Source organism: Tamandua tetradactyla, chromosome 7 (assembly GCF_023851605.1).
Source record: "Tamandua tetradactyla isolate mTamTet1 chromosome 7, mTamTet1.pri, whole genome shotgun sequence".
Lineage (NCBI taxonomy): Eukaryota > Metazoa > Chordata > Mammalia > Pilosa > Myrmecophagidae > Tamandua > Tamandua tetradactyla.
The window spans coordinates 49,460,528-49,479,829 of record NC_135333.1 but is presented as its reverse complement, the minus strand read 5'-3'; the positions used below and the strand labels follow the sequence as shown (position 1 = coordinate 49,479,829).

At 40.5% G+C, this 19,302-nt stretch overlaps 1 pseudogene; it reads right to left on the bottom strand.

Moving 5' to 3' along the window:
* Positions 1-532: 532 nt before the first annotated feature.
* On the bottom strand, positions 533-8,182 carry LOC143690444 (heterogeneous nuclear ribonucleoprotein D-like pseudogene; annotated as a pseudogene).
* Positions 8,183-19,302: the final 11,120 nt, after the last annotated feature.

The following is a 19,302-nucleotide window of genomic DNA, read 5'->3' as shown; positions in this document are numbered from 1 at the left end:
TTACATTTTAGCACCTGTAGGAAGTAAGAAGTGGAGTTACGTACCAAAAGTACAATTCAATAGTACTGGAATTTGTAATTACCCACATGGTTACCTTTACCAGAGGTCTTTATTTCTTTATGTTGCTTTAATCCACTGTCTAGTGTGATTTCCTTTCAGTACGAAGAACTGCCGTTAGTATGCTTGTAGGGCAAGTCCAGTGGTGATGAATTTCCTTTGTTGTTTGAGAATATCTTACTGTCCCCTCATTTTTTTCCCACATAAGGAAGCATTTATTTGAGGTTTAACATGAAATCATACAAATAAAATTTGAATAAACAAATCCACACCAAGGCATAACACAAATAGCAAAGGATAACGTAAAAATAAAGAAAACTAAATGACAGCTACATACAGTTGGACAGTTGTGTCCTGTACACTAGAAAGTCTTTAACAATATAATCATCTCAGATCAACCGAAGACCAATCTTCAAAACTATTCGGCAAGATGGGTTACTTTAGCATTTCCTCCTGTTTTCTCCAGGCAACTCCTTTAGCATGGCTGGTAATTGTTTTGGTGATTGCCATCCCCTCAAAATGCCTTGCCATAGGTGCTCTGTTGGCCACTGTAGTCTGCATAAACCTGTCCATCTCCATAGTTCCCACAGTAACACCCAGTATAATCATCTCCACCACAGCCACTATAGTTATGATCACCACCAGAGACACCATTTTAATTTCCATACCCTTGATCATAATAGTTATTAAATCCTTGGTGCCAGTTTTGGCCCTGACCTCATTCACAACACCTTTTACCACCTCATCCAGTACCTGCAGCCCCTCTTCCTTCTTTCTGTTGTTGCTGTTGCTGCCTATATATCTCATTAGGCTGTGCAGCTTTTTTATTTCACAATTCCCAGAACCAATTTGATGATATTTGCTTTCTAGTAATTTCTTTACTGGTTCTTCATCTGTATATGTGATAAAACAAAATCCTCTTCATTCACTTGTTTTTGTATCCACAGGAAGTTCAATATTTTCAACTTCTCCAAATGCTCCACAATATTCTTTTATTTGCTCTTTAGAAGAGTCTGGGCTCAATCCACCCACAAAAACTTTTTGGGGGGGGATTCTTTCCCTTTTAAAACCTTTGCTCTTTTGGGGTCTATCAATTTGCCATTCAGTTTGTGTTCTTTCAGTCCCAAAACCTTATCAACACTAGCAGCATCTCTGAAAAGCATAAATCCAAATCATCTTGATCTTCCAGTGGCTGGATCAGTTTTTTTTTTTTTTAATTAAAAAAAGAATTAACAAAACAATTAGAAATCATTCCAATCTACATGTACAATCAGTAATTCTTAATAACATCACATAGTTGCATATTCATCATTTCTTAGTACATTTGCATCGATTTAGAAAAAGAAATAAAAAGACAACAGAATAAGAATTAAAACAATAATAGAAAAGAAAAAAACAAAAACAAAAACAAAAACAAAAAACCTATACCTCACATGCAGCTTCATTCAGTGTTTTAACATAATTGCATTACAATTGGGTAGTATTGTGCTGTCCATTTCTGAGTTTTTATATCCAGTCCCGTTGTACAGTCTGTATTCCTTCAGCTCCAATTATCCCTTCTCTTTTTTTTTTTTTTTAATTAACGGAAAAAAAGAAATTAACCCAACATTTAGAGATCATACCATTCTACATATGCAATCATTAATTCTTAACATCATCACATAGATGCATGGTCATCATTTCTTAGTACATATGCATTGGTTTAGAAGAACTAGCAACATAACCGAAAAAGATATAGAATGTTAATATAGAGAAAAAAATAAAAGTAATAATAGTAAAATCAAAACAAAACAAAACAAAAACCTATAGCTCAGATGCAGCTTCATTCAGTGTTTTAACATGATTACTTTACAATTAGGTATTATTGAGCTGTCCATTTTTGAGTTTTTGTATCTAGTCCTGTTACACCGTCTGTATCCCTTCAACTCCAATTGGCCATTATCTTACCCTGTTTCTACCTCCTGCTGGACTCTGTTATCAAGGACATATTCCAAATTTATTCTCGAATGTCTGTTCACATCAGTGGGACCATACAGTATTTGTCCTTTAGTTTTTGGCTAGACTCACTCAGCATAATGTTCTCTAGGTCCATCCATGTAATTACATGCTTCATAAGTTTATCCTGTCTTAAAGCTGCATAGTATTCCATCGTATGTATATACCACAGTTTGTTTAGCCACTCTTCTGTTGATGGAGATTTCGGCTGTTTCCATCTCTTTGCAATTGTAAATAACGCTGCTATAAACATTGGTGTGCAAATGCCCGTTTGTGTCTTTGCCCTTAAGTCCTTTGAGTATATTCCCAGCAATGGTATTGCTGGGTCGTATGGCAATTCTATATTCAGCTTTTTGAGGAACCGCCAAACTGCCTTCCACAGTGGTTGCACCATTTGACATTCCCACCAACAGTGGATAAGTGTGCCTCTTTCTCCGCATCCTCTCCAGCACTTGTCATTTTCTGTTTTGTTGATAATGGCCATTCTGGTGGGTGTGAGATGATATCTCATTGTGGTTTTGATTTGCATTTCTCTAATGGCCAGGGACATTGAGCATCTCTTCATGTGCCTTTTGGCCATTTGTATTTCCTCTTCTGATAGGTGTCTGTTCAAGTCTTTTTCCCATTTTGTAATTGGGTTGGCTGTCTTTTTGTTGTTGAGATGAACAATCTCTTTATAAATTCTGGATACTAGACCTTTATCTGATATATCATTTCCAAATATTGTCTCCCATTGTGAAGGCTGTCTTTCTACTTTCTTGATGAAGTTCTTTGATGCAAAAAGTGTTTAATTCTGAGGAGTTCCCATTTATTTATTTCCTTCTTCAGTGCTCTTGCTTTAGGTTTAAGGTCCATAAAACCGCCTCCAGTTGTAAGATCCATAAGATATCTCCCAACATTTTCCTCTAACTGTTTTATGGTCTTAGACCTAATGTTTAGATCTTTGATCCATTTTGAGTTAACTTTTGTATAGGGTGTGAGAGATGGGTCTTCTTTCATTCTTTTGCATATGGATATCCAGTTCTCTAGGCACCATTTATTGAAGAGACTGCTCTGTCCCAGGTGAGTTGGCTTGACTGCCTTATCAAAGATCAAATGTCCATAGATGAGAGGGTCTATATCTGAGCACTCTATTCGATTCCATTGGTCGATATATCTATCTTTATGCCAATACCATGCTGTTTTGACCACTGTGGCTTCATAATATGCCTTAAAGTCAGGCAGCACGAGACCTCCAGCTTCGTTTTTTTTTTCCTTAAGATGTTTTTAGCAATTCGGGGCACCCTGCCCTTCCAGATAAATTTGCTTATTGGTTTTTCTATTTCTGAAAAATAAGTTGTTGGGATTTTGATTGGTATTGCATTGAATCTGTAAATCAATTTAGGTAGGATTGACATCTTAACTATATTTAGTCTTCCAATCCATGAACACGGTATGCCCTTCCATCTATTTAGGTCTTCTGTGATTTCTTTTAGCAGTTTTTTGTAGTTTTCTTTATATAGGTTTTTTGTCTCTTTAGTTAAATTTATTCCTAGGTATTTTATTCTTTTAGTTGCAATTGTAAATGGGATTCGTTTCTTGATTTCCCCCTCAGCTTGTTCATTACTAGTGTATAGAAATGCTACAGATTTTTGAATGTTGATCTTGTAACCTGCTACTTTGCTGTACTCATTTATTAGCTCTAGTAGTTTTGTTGTGGATTTTTCCGGGTTTTCGACGTATAGTATCATATCGTCTGCAAACAGTGATAGTTTTTTTTTTTTTTTTTTTTTTTTTAAAGGAAAGACAGAGAGAAGGAAGGAAGGATAGAAGGAAGGAAGGAAGGAAGAAAGGGAAACATCTTTAAACATTTTCTTGTTTTATTGTATTCTGTTTCTCCGTTTTTGTTACATGGGCTGGGGCCGGGAATCGAACCGAGGTCCTCCGGCATAGCAGGCAAGCACTTTGCCCGCTGAGCCACCGCGGCCCGCCCAACAGTGATAGTTTTACTTCTTCCTTTCCAATTTTGATGCCTTGTATTTCTTTTTCTTGTCTAATTGCTCTGGCTAGAACCTCCAACACAATGTTGAATAATAGTGGTGATAGTGGACATCCTTGTCTTGTTCCTGATCTTAGGGGGAAAGTTTTCAATTTTTCCCCATTGAGGATGATATTAGCTGTGGGTTTTTCATATATTCCCTCTATCATTTTAAGGAAGTTCCCTTGTATTCCTATCTTTTGAAGTGTTTTCAACAGGAAAGGATGTTGAATCTTGTCAAATGCCTTCTCTGCATCAATTGAGATGATCATGTGATTTTTCTGCTTTGATTTGTTGATATGGTGTATTACATTAATTGATTTTCTTATGTTGAACCATCCTTGCATACCTGGGATGAATCCTACTTGGTCATGATGTATAATTCTTTTAATGTGTTGTTGGATGCGATTTGCTAGAATTTTATTGAGGATTTTTGCATCTGTATTCATTAGAGAGATTGGTCTGTAGTTTTCTTTTTTTGTAATATCTTTGCCTGGTTTTGGTATGAGGGTGATGTTGGCTTCATAGAATGAATTAGGCAGTTTTCCCTCCACTTCGATTTTTTTGAAGAGTTTGAGGAGAATTGGTACTAATTCTTTCTGGAACGTTTGGTAGAATTCACATGTGAAGCCATCTGGTCCTGGACTTTTCTTTTTAGGAAGCTTTTGAATGACTAATTCAATTTCTTTACTTGTGATTGGTTTGTTGAGGTCATCTATGTCTTCTTGAGTCAAAGTTGGTTGTTCATGTCTTTCCAGGAACCCGTCCATTTCATCTAAATTGTTGTATTTATTAGCGTAAAGTTGTTCATAGTATCCTGTTATTACCTCCTTTATTTCTGTGAGGTCAGTAGTTATGTCTCCTCTTCCATTTCTGATCTTATTTATTTGCATCCTCTCTCTTCTTCTTTTTGTCAATCTTGCTAAGGGCCCATCAATCTTATTGATTTTCTCATAGAACCAACTTCTGGTCTTATTGATTTTCTCTACTGTTTTCATATTTTCAATTTCATTTATTTCTGCTCTGATCTTTGTTATTTCTTTCCTTTTGCTTTCTTTGGGATTAGTTTGCTGTTCTTTCTCCAGTTCTTCCAATTGAACAGTTAATTCCTGCATTTTTGCCTTTTCTTCTTTTCTAATATAGGCATTTAGGGCAATAAATTTCCCTCTTAGCACTGCCTTTGCTGCATCCCATAAGTTTTGATATGTTGTGTTTTCATTTTCATTTGCCTCGAGGTTTTTACTAATTTCTCTTGCAATTTCTTCTTTGACCCACTCGTTGTTTAAGAGTGTGTTGTTGAGCCTCCACATATTTGTGAATTTTCTGGCATTCTGCCTATTATTGATTTCCAACTTCATTCCTTTATGATCTGAGTAAGTGTTGTGTATGATTTCAATCTTTTTAAATTTGTTAAGACTTGCTTTGTGACCCAGCATATGGTCTATCTTTGAGAATGATCCATGAGCACTTGTGAAAAAGGTGTATCCTGCTGTTGTGGGGTGTAATGTCCTATAAATGTCTGTTAAGTCTAGCTCCTTTATAGTAATATTTAGATTCTCTATTTCTTTATTGATCCTCTGTCTAGATGTTCTGTCCATTGATGAGAGTGGGGAATTGAAGTCTCCAACTATTATGGTATTTGTGTCTATTTCCCTTTTCAGTGTTTGCAGTGTATTCCTCACGCATTTTGGGGCATTCTGGTTCGGTGCATAAATATTTATGATTGTTATGTCTTCTTGTTTAATTGTTCCTTTTATTAGTATATAGTGTCCTTCTTTGTCTCTTTTAACTGTTTTACATTTGAAGTCTAACTTGTTGGATATTAGTATAGCCACTCCTGCTCTTTTCTGGTTGTTATTTGCATGAAATATCTTTTCCCAACCTTTCACTTTCAACCTATGTTTATCTTTGGGTCTAAGATGTGTTTCCTGTAGACAGCATATAGAAGGATCCTGTTTTTTAATCCATTCTGCCAATCTATGTCTTTTTATTGGGGAATTCAGTCCATTAACATTTAGTGTTATTACTGTTTGGATAATATTTTCCTCTACCATTTTGCCTTTTGTATTATATATATCATATCTGACTTTCCTTCTTTCTACACTCTTCTCCATACCTCTCTCTTCTGTCTTTTCGGTTCTGACTCTAGTGCTCCCTTTAGTATTTCTTGCAGAGCTGGTCTCTTGGTCACAAATTCTCTCAGTGACTTTTTGTCTGAGAATGTTTTAATTTTTCCCTCATTTTTGAAGGACAATTTTGCTGGATATAGGAGTCTTGGTTGGCAGTTTTTCTCTTTTAGTAATTTAAATAGATCATCCCACTGTCGTCTAGCTTCCATGGTTTCTGCTGAGAAATCTACACATAGTCTTATTGGGTTTCCCTTGTATGTGATGGATTGTTTTTCTCTTGCTGCTTTCAAGATCCTCTCTTTCTCTTTGACCTCTGACATTCTAACTACTAAGTGTCTTGGAGAACGCCTATTTGGGTCTAATCTCTTTGGGGTGCGCTGCACTTCTTGGATCTGTAATTTTAGGTCTTTCATAAGAGTTGGGAAATTTTCAGTGAAAATTTCTTCCATTAGTTTTTCTCCTCCTTTTCCCTTCTCTTCTCCTTCTGGGACACCCACAACACGTATATTTGTGCGCTTCATATTGTCCTTGAGTTCCCTGATACCCTGTTCAAATTTTTCCATTCTTTTCCCAATAGTTTCTGTTTGTTTTTGGAATTCAGATGTTCCATCCTCCAAATCACTAATTCTATCTTCTGTCTCTTTGAATCTATCATTTTAGGTATCCATTGTTTTTTCTATCTTTTCTACTTTGTCCTTCACTTCCATAAGTTCTGTGATTTGTTTTTTCAGTTTTTCTATTTCTTCTTTATGTTCAGCCATGTCTTCTTCATGTCCTCCCTCAATTTATCGATTTCGTTTTTGAAGAGGTTTTCCATTTCTGTTCGTATATTTAGCATTAGTTGTCTCAGCTCCTGTATCTCATTTGAACTATTGGTTTGTTCCTTTGACTGGGCCATATTTTCAATTATTTGAGCGTGATCTGTTATCTTCTGTTGGCGTCTGCACATTTAGACAGATTTCCCTGGGTATTGGATCCAAAAGTTTGGAAGATTTTTCTGTGAAATCTCTGGGTTCTGTTTTTCTTATCCTGCCCAGTAGGTGGCGCTCGTGGCACACGTTTGTCTGCAGGTCCCACCAGTAAAAGGTGCTGTGGGACCTTAAACTTTGGAAAACTCTCGCCGTCCGGGGGGGGTTCGCTAGCCGAAGCGGCTTGAGCCGGCCCGGGGTCGGAACGCAGGGAGGGTTGCTGGTTGCAGCAGCCCGGGAAAGAGCCCGTCCGAATTTCCTAGTCGGCCCTGGGCGACAAGCGTGGCGGGAGGGCGCCAGCAGCAGCGGCCCGCCCGAGAGAGTGCATGTTCCCGGGGAGTCACGGGTTTGGAAGGGGCCTCCCCCACCCGTCACCGTTCTCCGCGGCCTGGGGAATTCCGATCCAATTCTCTCAGTTGGTCCGGGGGGCCGCGCGTGGTGTGGGCGCCAGCCGCCTTGGTTTCAGGGGACCGCCTCTCCAATTCTCCCAGCCAGCCCGGGAAGGGGGAAGGGAGTAACTCCGGCCGCTTCCCGCCCCGCCCGGTGAGGCCCGCGCGCCTCGGCGATCTCACCCGAGCTGCTTCTCTCAGCCAGCCAGCCGTTCCAGGATGGGGTACGCTGTCTTTTTTATCTCTGTTGTGGCTTTGAGCGCTTTCTGTATCGTTTCTACTCCCCTAGTAGCTGTCCTGGAGAAGAAACTAAGATCCGCGCGTCTTACTAAGCCGCCATCTTCCAGGAAGTCTCCTGGATCAGTTTTAATTGTGCAGTCTACAACGTCCCCAAATGAGACAAATAGTCACATCTTTCTTGCATATATCCTAGCTCAAGCCTCCAATAAACACTTTACCATCATCCTGCTGGTTCTTGCTCACGTTAATCTTGGGTCCCTCTGTGAATTCCTCCATGCAGCTGTCCTTCTCCATATCCTCCCTGGTGGCGGAGTTGTCGAGTGGGGGGTACTGGCGTGCAGAGAGTCCCAGTAGTAGTGACCATGAAATGTGGTATCTCCCCCTCATTTTTGAAAGACAGCTTTGCCAGATATAAAATTCTTGGGTGGTAATTGTTTCCTTTCCACATTTTAGTTATTTCTTTCCACTGCTTTCTCATCTCCATGGTTTCTGATGAGGTATCAACACTCCATCTTATGGGACTTCTTTGTATATAACATGCAGCTTTTCTCTTGCAGCTTTCAAAACCCTGTACTTGTCCTTGATGTTCCACGGTGTGACTAGTACAAACCATGTTTGCATTTATCCTGTTTGGGGCTTACTGTGATTCCTGATTTGAGCATATGCATATCTTTGGTTAAGTTTTGTGAAGCTTTCAGCCATTATCTTTTTGAAAATTCCTTCTGCCCCCTCTTCCCCCCTTCTTTTCCTTCTGGACTATCCTAATATATATATTGATGTATGTGATGGTGTGTCACAGGTCTCTTAGACTCTGTTCGTGTCTTAAAATCTCTCTTTTTGCTCCCCAGCCTGACTCATTTTAATTGTCTTGTCTTCAAGTTCAATGATTCATTCTTCTGTTGGCTCCAATGTGCTTTTGAGACCCTCTAGTGTGTATTTTTCTTTTAAATTATTATGGTCTTCAACTCCCGTATTTCTTCAACTCCTATATTTCTGTTTTATTTATTTTTAAAACTTCTCTTTATTGAGATTCTTAAATTGTTAAATAGCTTTCTCTCCATCTCCTTGTTTCATAAAGCCCCCCTGAGGGCGTTTTCTTCTTCATCCCTAAAGGTCTCTGACTGCATGGGCTCTGTTGGTTCTGGTTGCTCTAAAGCTTTCATGGCTCGATGCTTTTTCCAAAATGTTTCCCTCTTAAAGGCCTCCAGGAGCAATCCCACCTTGAATGGGTGGAGACATTTCTCCATGGAAACCATCTAATCAAAAGTTATCACCCACATTTGAGTGGGTCACATCTCTATTGAAACAATAAAAAGCTGCCACCCAGCAATATTGAATGAGGATTAGAGGACATGGTTTTACTGGGGTACACTACAGATTCAAACCGGTACAGGTGGTATATTTAAAATGTTTGCATTTCCAAATTAATGCTTTACGTGCACACACACACACACACACAAATCAGTGCAATATAATTGGGTAGGTAACAAGATACTTAGAGGCTTTATATAAGTAAAGTAAATCTTTGCACCTAGAAAAGATATTTTCTTTTAGGAAAGGAAATATAAGAGGCGCTCTTTAGGATCTTAATGCAAGAAGGATTTCTTAAGCCAGGTACAAAAAAACACAAATCATAAAAGAAAATATTGATGAATTTGGCTACATGAATATTTACAATTTGTGTATGATAAAAAGAAACTTAAACCAAATTAAAACACAAGCCACAGGTTGGGAATAGATATCTGTAACTCAACTACTTAACAAAGGAATAATTTCCAGAGCATGTAAAAAACTCCTACTAATCAATAATTTTAAAAAGCCAGTAGAAAAAGCCAGCAAAGATATGCACAGAGCTTTCTCTTTACCAAAAAGGACACTGGAGATGCTAAAAAGATGCTCAACCTTACCAGTCATCAGGATTAAAATGAGATACCATTTAAAATCCACCAGACTGGCAAAATTAAACATCTACCAATAGCTTTGATTCTTAAAGATGATTGTGGAAAGATATAATGTTTACAATGTGACTGCGTGTTTTAATATGCTAGCTGCCAGAATGCCATATATCAGAAACAGAATGGCCTCTAAAAAGGGGAATTTATTAAGTTGCTAGTTTACAGTTTTAAGACCATTCAAATGTCTCAATTAAAGTAAGTCTATAAAAATGTCCAAATTAAGGAACCATCAGGAAGTTACCGTTATTCAAGAAAGGCTGATGAAGTTCAGGGTTTCTCTCTCAATTGGAAAGGCACATGGTAAACATGGTGACGTCTGCTAGCTTTCTCTCCAGGCTTCTTCTTTCATGAAGCTCCTCCAGAGGCATTTTCCTTTTTCATCTCCAAACGTCTCTGGCTGCGTGGCTGTCATGGTTCTCATGGCTCTCGTGGTTCTCGTGGCTCTCATGGTTCTCATGGCTCTTGTGGCTCTCATGGTTCTCATGGTTCTCGTGGTTCTCGTGGCTCTCGTGGTTCTCGTGGCTCTCGTGGTTCTCGTGGCTCTCGTGGTTCTCATGGTTCTCATGGCTCTCATGGTTCTCATGGTTCTCGTGGCTCTCGTGGCTCTCGTGGCTCTCGTGGTTCTCATGGCTCTCGTGGTTCTCATGGCTCTCATGGCTCTCATGGTTCTCGTGGTTCTCATGGTTCTTGTGGCTCTCGTGGTTCTCGTGGCTCTCATGGTTCTCATGGTTCTCGTGGCTCTCGTGGTTCTCATGGCTCTCGTGGTTCTCGTGGTTCTCGTGGCTCTTGTGGTTCTCGTGGCTCTCATGGTTCTCGTGGCTCTCTTGCTCTGTCTCTCTCTCCAAAATGGTTCCCTCTTTTAAAGGATCCCAGTAAAGTAATCAAGACTTACCTGGAATGGGTGGAGTCACAACTGCCTCCAATCAAAGGTTAATACCCACAATTGGGTGGGTCACATTTCTGTGGAGATCATCTAATTAAGTTTCCAACATACAATACTGAATAGGCTTAAAAGAAACAGTTGCTCCAACAAGATGAATCAGGATTAAAGCATGGCTTTCTAGGGTACATAATCCTTTCAAACCAACACACTGTGATTGCGAAAACCTTGTGTCTGATGCTCCTTTTATCCAGGGTATGGACAGATAAGTAAAAAAGTATGGGTAAATAAATAATAGGGGGTATCAAAGGATACAAAAAAAATTTAATGCCTGGTGAGACTAAACGTTGTCAGGAATGAGGGAAAATTGGAGGTTTTCTTCACTGAGGACAGGGATATAAATTAGCACAGCCACTTTGGAGAGCAATGAGATGCCATCTTGTAACCAGTTCATTCTTTTCACTTCTAGGTGATGTGTGCAGAAAGAGACAAGTCCAAGGATATTCATTACAGTGTTCACTCATGATAGCTAGAAATTGCAAAAACTTGAATTTCTATTGAAAAGGGAATGGAAAAATACAGCATTGTCACATCATGGAATACGATATAGCAGTTAAAATGATGACTGCTCTAAAGGTATCAATGTGAGGGGGTCTTCAAACATAATGTTAAATGAACAGAACAAATGCACCAGGAAATGCATCACGCCATGTCCTTCAGGACTACCACACTCTTGTTGAATCTGTACACATATGATAAATTTAGATAGGCAAGGATGGGAAGGAGTCACAAAAAATGTAGGCTATGCTGATCCCTGGGAAGGGAGAGGAGGTGAGTCTAGGCTGGGGGCCTCAACTCTCTCTGTAGCATTGGTTTTCTTCTGAAAAATCGAATATGGAAACTCTATACTTTCTATATGATTTTTCTGTAAGCCTACAACTGCTCTAAGAAAAAAAAGTCTAAGAAAACATATCAAAATGTTAAAATGCAATGGGTGCTGGTTATATTATTCTCTGTATTTTACTTTCTGAGGGCAGGAGCAACATCTCCCTCCCGTGAGGCTTCCTGTGACTCATGTATCTGCAATCATGGTTTTTAATCAACAAATCTTATTTATATATTTCTGGAGGGCCCTTTATATTTCAGGTATCTTGCTGGATACTCAAGGAGGAATAGATCAGAATTGGACCTTAGTGTTTGTTAATTTTTTTTCTTTATTGGAGAAGTTGTAGGTTTGCAGATTCCCATACACCACCCCACCACCAACACCTTGCATTGGTAGCATTTGTTACAATTGATAAGAGCACATTTTTATAATTGTACTATTAACTAAAGTCTGTGGTTTAACTTATGGTTCACTAGGTAGTGTAGCTGCACGGATTTGGACAGTAGTCTTAAAACACCATTTTTCCACCCAGGGATATTCTTGGGCCATGGTTTTCAAAACATGGTCTTCAGACAAAGGAAGCAGGAGTTGGCACTTGCAGGGCAAGAAAGGGGATGCTTGAAGGGCAGGGAATAGTGGTATCTGGCCCCATTCGAAAAAAAAAAAGAAAAAAGAAAAGAAAGAAATGTGGTTCTCAGACCAGCAGCATCGGCCTCACCTGGGAACTTGTTGGAGATGCAGATTTGGGCGACCCCATCCCAGACCTACTGAGTCAGGCACTATGGGGCTGGGACCACGCCCTCCAGGTGACTCTAGTGCATGCAAGTTTTCCGTGTGTACTGAACAGAATTATGCTTCTTTCTTTTTTGGGGGGGTGGGGAAGATAGCATATTTAATACTTTCAAAGCTGAATTTTAGCACTGGGAGGGTAACTGGTCACAAAACAATACTGTTTTTAAAATATCAGAAATGTATTAACTACTGTGGTAGTTAGGTTCAGGTGTCAACTTGGCCAGGTGAAGGTGCCTAGTTCTGTTGCTGTGGACATGAGCCAATGGCATGTGAACCGCATCTGTTGCTGATTACATTTGCAGTCGGCTTGGAGGCGTGCCTGCTGTGATGAATGATGATGATTTAATGGCCTGGTGCTTTAATGAGAGAGCTCAACGTAGCACAGACCAATCAGCTCAGCATACCTCATCTCAGCACTCACAGCTCAGCCCAGGCCTTTGGAGATGCAGAAAGGAATCACCCCAGGGAAAGTTGTTGGAACCCAGAGGCCTGGAGAGAAGGCCAAAAGAGATCCTTATGCCTTCCGATGTAAGAAAGAACCTCAGTTGAAAGGTAGCTGCCTTTTCTCTGAAGAACTATACATTTTTAACTAAATAAATTCCCTTTTATTAAAAGCCAATCCATCTCTGGCGTGTTGCATTCTGGCAGCTTTGGCAAACTAAAACAACTACGTAACAGAAGCATGTTAGCATAAGACAGGTTCGAGACATAAATCAATTTTTTGTTTTTTAAAAAAATCCTTCTGTTGGTGAAATGTCTTGAGCACGCATTTTTCCTAAACATAAAAACAAAAGCAAAATCTACTTATAAGTCTATCCCATGCATTAGTTAATAAGTACATATATTTTATTTCCATTTCTGAGCTCCTAACAAAATGTACCATCAGAATACTTAAAGTTATAATTTGGAAAAGTAAACTAAGGTGATCTTTTTGGTTTTTAATTCTATAATGATAGAAATTAAAACTACTCTGTTCACATATGCATCCTTTTTTGGCAAAGGGGTGGGATGGCCAAACTTGCTTACTTGGGTCTTGAGGTTTCCCAGAACTAAAGAAAATGCTTTTGCCAGCCCTGTGTGCAGCCAGTGATCACGATGAGCAATGTTCCAGGGCCAGCTGCCCTGTGGTGCTTGGAAACCTTACAGCTTTGGGGCTACCCCGGGTTTGCCAAGTCCTCTCTCCCTTCAGCTACTCTATTCCAGTGACCCTGTGATTCTCCCCTCAATACCGCCCAACACCAGGTCATCAGATGAATTTGTATATGTGCCCAACCACAGAGGTGGACAGAGTTCAGTCTTTCTGAGAGGTACCGCGGCTCCCAGGGCAAAGTCAGATACTGCCAGATACCAGGTGGAGGGGATGTCCTTGAGTTCTACTGGCCCACAGAGACTGCAACCCAGCTTCTGTCTACTCAACATATTCAGTTACCCACCTCAGTGTGACTTTTAAGACCTCCTGTGATCAGGCCCCACCTGCCTTTCTAGCCTTGATTTCTCTCTCTTCCCTGAAAGCACCTTAGGATCTAGAAAAACAGGACTTCTCCTTGCTCATACAAGACTCTCCACACACTTTCCCATCTCAGAAGTTTGTATTTCATTTTTGTTCTGTTTCTTCTGGATGGAATAGTTTTTCCATACGATGGTAATGCCCTGCCATTACCCCAACCCTATGTATTTAGCTCATAGGTTTAGACTGGTCTTAAAAATCATTTCCTCCTCTAGTCAGAAGCAATTCCTTCTTCCTTTGCTTTTGCCTAGAACAGGGCCTTATCTGCTTTTGTCACCTGCCATTTATCCATCACCTTCAATCTTGTATTACAGTTGTTTATAGTATATATATATATATCTATATCTTGTTAGGTCGTAAAGCACTTATTCAAACACCTTCCACAAGATGATTGCTTTAATAATGCTGAGGCTATTTTGAAATGCAAGTGTATTATTCAGAGATGTTTAAGGCCTAGTACCCTGTCCCCAAGTCACTGTGGGTCTAGAGAGAGAGAGATGGGTATCTATAAACAAAACGACAGTGTCTATAATAGAGCTAAGGACATGACAAAGCGGTTGTCTAGAAGACAGAGGGGCTGATTCTGCAGGTGGAGATGGAGGGATGGGTCTGGGAAGAGTTTATGGAGCAGGTGACACTGCAGGTTTTGGGAGTGCAGAGATCTTGAGGGGAAAAAAGTGCGAAAGAACAGAATGCAGAAAATAGGGCGAAGAGATCCTTCCCTATCTTAGGGGGCAAAGACAGAAAAACGTCAACAGAGCAAAGAGCAGACATGAGTACCGTTTCACAGAAGCAAAGGGACGAGTGTCTTCTAGAAGAAGTGGGTTAGAGCAGCACTAGAAGTTAAGAAGGGAGGAGCCCTGACAAAGGCTATTGAAATTGTCAGATCGATTGCAGGGACCATGCAAAACATATCATGCCAGAGACAAAGGTCAGGCTTTCCCACAGAAAGCACCTCTTAGGATTTGGCTTGGCTACTGCTTGGAATTCCTCAGTTGTAGGATTTGAAATGGTGTTCTTCAATTTCCAGATGTATTTAAAAGAGATGCCTTCTTTTTTCCTTTTTGAAGGAGCATGTTAATCAAGTTGAGAAGCAGGGAACTAAAATTTTCTGGCCTGGGGGGCAGACTCATGCAGTCTCCCTCCAGCCAGCAGGAGGCAGCATAACCTAAGCTGCCTCCTTAGCTCCTGGCTGTCCGAGAGCTGGCCCAGGGGCAGCAGGAGCCACTCCTGTTTGCTGCTTAGGTTTGCTTCTCTATATCCTGCAAAATGTAGGAAGGGACATCTTCAAACATCTTCAAAACATCAAATGCCGTGGGGATGCTAGCCAGCATTGCAGAAATCACAGCTGAATATAACACAATATTCTCCCTGATGCACTGCTCTGGTCCTGAAATCTGAAAAACTCAATGTATACAGATGAGTCTTGTTCCTTTTTTTTTTTTTTTCTGAAATGGGAAGTCTAGTACCTAAATTCACAAAAGAAACAAAATGTAAAGTTAGGGGAAGAGACCTGGTCACTCTTCAGTCTGTAGATGCAGCTAAACTAAACATCACAGCTATCATCCACCTGAAAATATGGAAAATTTTCATATTTGAAAATTTCCATATATGAAAATAAGGAAAAGCAAGCTTTTTTTTCTGGAGGCTTCTATTTCCACAGAATGACCATAAAACTCTAAAATTGTTAAAGATGATTATCCTACTATTTGGGATCTGTTACATCAGTTGTTTGTCTAATGCAAACACTGCATGTTGCTACCTGCAATGGCTGGCCTGGGTTTTCGCAGGTCTCTTCATGTCCATGAGGCAGCAGAGTAGAGGGGAGGAGCCCTGAGCTCTGGAGTCAGAAAAGGTTCCAGCTTGAACCCCAGCCCTCCCTCCAGCTGTGCAATCTCAGAAAAGTGGTCTGACTTCTCTGTTCTTCCCAGCACCAGGGATTTCATAAGTGGGAGGAGTGTCATAAGTGTGTTGGTGAGCATGAAATGAGATGATGCATTTGTAGTGCTTAACTCACTGCTGGCACAAAGTAGACACAATAAATATTTGGCAAGTTAGTAGTTGCTGGGGGCTTGATCCCTCATCTATAACGTGGCAGTGTATTAAATTAGAGATCTTCCAAATCCCCAATTCTGTGATTATTTGTGACCTGGTGAAATGATAAAATGTCCTTTCTTTTTGGCTTTGCTACAAACAACCTGCACAACTGAATATCTAAACAGAAGTAGCTACTGCTGGTTGTGACCATGTTAAAGCTGTCGGAGTGATGCAGGCCACATCCTCGTGGGTCCCTGACTGCTTTGTTTCAGTCAGTCAGCTTCTTTGGGTGAGGCTTTTCTGGGCAGGTGCCCCAAGCCAGTACACTTCACTAAAGAGGGACTCCATGCAGCTTCAGGGAATTAATGGACTCAATTATGCTTTGGGACCCCCACAAAAGAGAATAAATAGACAACCAGAACATGTTTTTATGAGGAAAGTAGTGCTGTGGTCCTATGTGTCTGGAAACCCTTCACACTGCAATCTCCTACTGGGGATTCATAAGGTGCTTTGGTGTATTAAAAGCTTGGAGCAGCTCTGTCTAACAGAAATATAATGTGAACATTGAAACTTTTCTAGTGGCCATGTTAAAAAAAAGTAAAAAAGAATAGATGAAATTGGTTTTAATAATACATTTTATTTAACCAATAGACTCCTACGTAGTTTCCTTTCAACATGCCCTTATATAAAAAAATTTTAAGTAACTTTCTTGCTAAGTCCTTGAAATACACACCCTGCAGTGTATATTTTGTACCATAATTAGGACTAGCTATGCTGCAAGGGCCCAGCAGCCACACATGGCTGTGGGTGTCACAGTGGACAGTGTGTTCAGAGGAGTCCCGCCATAGAGGGAATCCCAAGTAAAACCTGAGAAGTCATCAAGAAGTTATAGAGAAGATAATAGAAAAGAATGGAATGTGTGCTCATGCTAAATTAAAGGCCAGGGTTGCCTTAGTTTGCCAGGGCTGCTATGACAAATACCACAGGCTGGTAGGATTGTATTGTCTCAGAGAGTTGCAGGCTGGAACTTCAACATTGGGCTATTGGCAGGCCAAGCTTTCTCTGAGTGCTGTAGGGTTCTGGTGGTGGCATGCTGTCTGCCCGTAACTCCATCTCTGCCTCTGTCTCTGGGCATCTCTTTCCCCATCTGTTTCCTACTGACTGTGTCCAAATTTCCTATGCTTATAAGGCCTCCAGGCATATTAGATTAAACCTACCTGATCCAGTTTGGCCACATTTTGATAGGCTCTTTGGAAGTCCTATTCAAACGGGTTCACCCCCACAGGACCAGGGTGAAGACTTGTCTTCTGGCGGGCACGAGTCAATCCACAGCAAAGATGCCAGAGGAAGGTCTGCCCGTGAGAAGGTTAAAATGAAAATAAAGTTAAATCGGGATTTAAGTGGACACTGCCAAGCAAACAAACAAACACACAAAAAAATAAAAAAAAAACTCAGAGTTAATAATCAGCATTCCTCTTAATACACCACACAGAAAGTCAAGAGATGTACTTTGGCCTAGCCAGCGGGTACAGTCTTGTGATTATTCATTACTCTGGATATGGTTTTGGTTGGGGTTTGGCAAGTTATGATAGTAGCAATGTCTAACGGAAGCTTGTGTAATAGTGACCTCTAGAGTAGCCTCTTGACTCTATTTGAACTCTCAGCCACTGATACCTTATTTGTTACATTTCTTTCCCCCCTTTTGGTCAGGACAGCATTGCTGATCCCATGATGCCAGGGCCAGACTGATCCCTGGGGTCCTCTCCCATGCCACCAAGGAGACTTTCATCCCTGCATGTTATGTTCCATGGGGGGAGGGCAGTGGTTTCATTTGCAGAGCTGGGCTTAGAGAGAGAGAGAGGCCACATCTGAGCAACAAAAGTGGTCCTTGGGAGGTGACTCTTAAGCATAGCTATAGGTAGGCTAAGCTTCTCCACTGTATACATAAGCTTCATAAAAGCAAGCCTCAAGATCAAGGGCTTGGCCAATTGATTTGTGTGTCCCTAATGTTTGACAGAGTATGAGGGGTTTCCCTGGTGGTAAGGTTTAATAGTTTCATATTTTTTCCCCATCCCTCAAAGGAACTTGCCAATACTTTTTGATTATCTGCTTCATAGACTCTGGGGTGTATCCAGGTATTATATTAAACTATTCAGGATTAAAGGCTCTTGTTCTTATTCTGGGCTCCCTGTGTTTGGATTGTTTAAATGATCTATCCGGACAGGTTGAGTTAGATTATGTGCTGCAGAAAATTTGGGTTCTGAATAAAATAAACCTTTCTTCCTTTGGTCTCAATGAGAAGATGAAGTTCTAAAATACAGGCAATGTCTTCCTTACCCCTGTATTCTGAATCACCTTAATCCTCACCTGATCAGCTTTGTTCTTATCACTAAATACCAGGCTATACATATGTAAAACAGCCCAGGATGCATTCTTATTCCTGTTACTGATAGCCTTATAGGAAAGGTTACAGGGAGAGAAAAAAAGCTACAGAAGGAGAAAACTGAGGATGAAAGTCACAGAACCCAGAGAAGAAGGCAGAGGCCAGGAGAGGCCACCATGCGCATGGCCGTGTGACAGAGATGCTAAGGGTCGCCGGCAGCCAGCCCCAGATCACTGGTCTTCAGGAAGAAAGCATTGTCCTGTTCTGAAATACTTTCTCTCCTGTGCTTCTCTAAAATGTCTTACAATCTTGTATGTTAATCAATGTGGTTCTTTATCAGTGTTGTGTAATTACACCATGAACAATGATTATGAATCAAAAGACCATTTTCTAAATGGAGCTGATTGTGTTTCTGTGTCATTGGGGGGAAGATGGCATAGCTGTAATCAGAGATACAACTTCTCTCAGGAGTGTGTCCAACCGACCACAAAACTCACCCAAAGGATGTTTGCTTTTCCCTGTCAAGTGTTTCTCTTGATCAAATCCTACTGACAATTTAAAAGTTAAATCCCCTCTAGGGTTACTGAATGGGTTTTTCTTATTGTTGTGAAATGAGGTTGTGTTAATTATTCCAGCCAGGTTCAGACATCTGATACAAGCGGATCCACCTTCTACATACAGTAGTACATTCTACTTTCCTGAATTACCTTCTCAGTGGGAGTGTGGTGTACCCACACCAGCCAAACAGTTTGTTCTAGTTAGCTACTGCCAGAATGCAATATACCAGGAATGGAATGGCTTTTTAAAGGGGGAATTTAATAAGTTACTAGTTTACAGTTCTAAGGCCGAGAAAATGTCCCCATTAAAACAAGTTTATAGAAATGTCCAATCTAAGGCATCCAGGGAAAGTACCTTGGTTCAAGAAGGCCAGTGAAGTTCAGGGTTTCTTTCTCAAGTGGAAGGGCACATGGCGAACACAGTCAGAGTTTCTCATCTGGAAAGAAACACGGGTCAGGTTTCCTCTCTCATCTGGAAGGGCACATGGCGAACATGGTGTCATCTGCTAC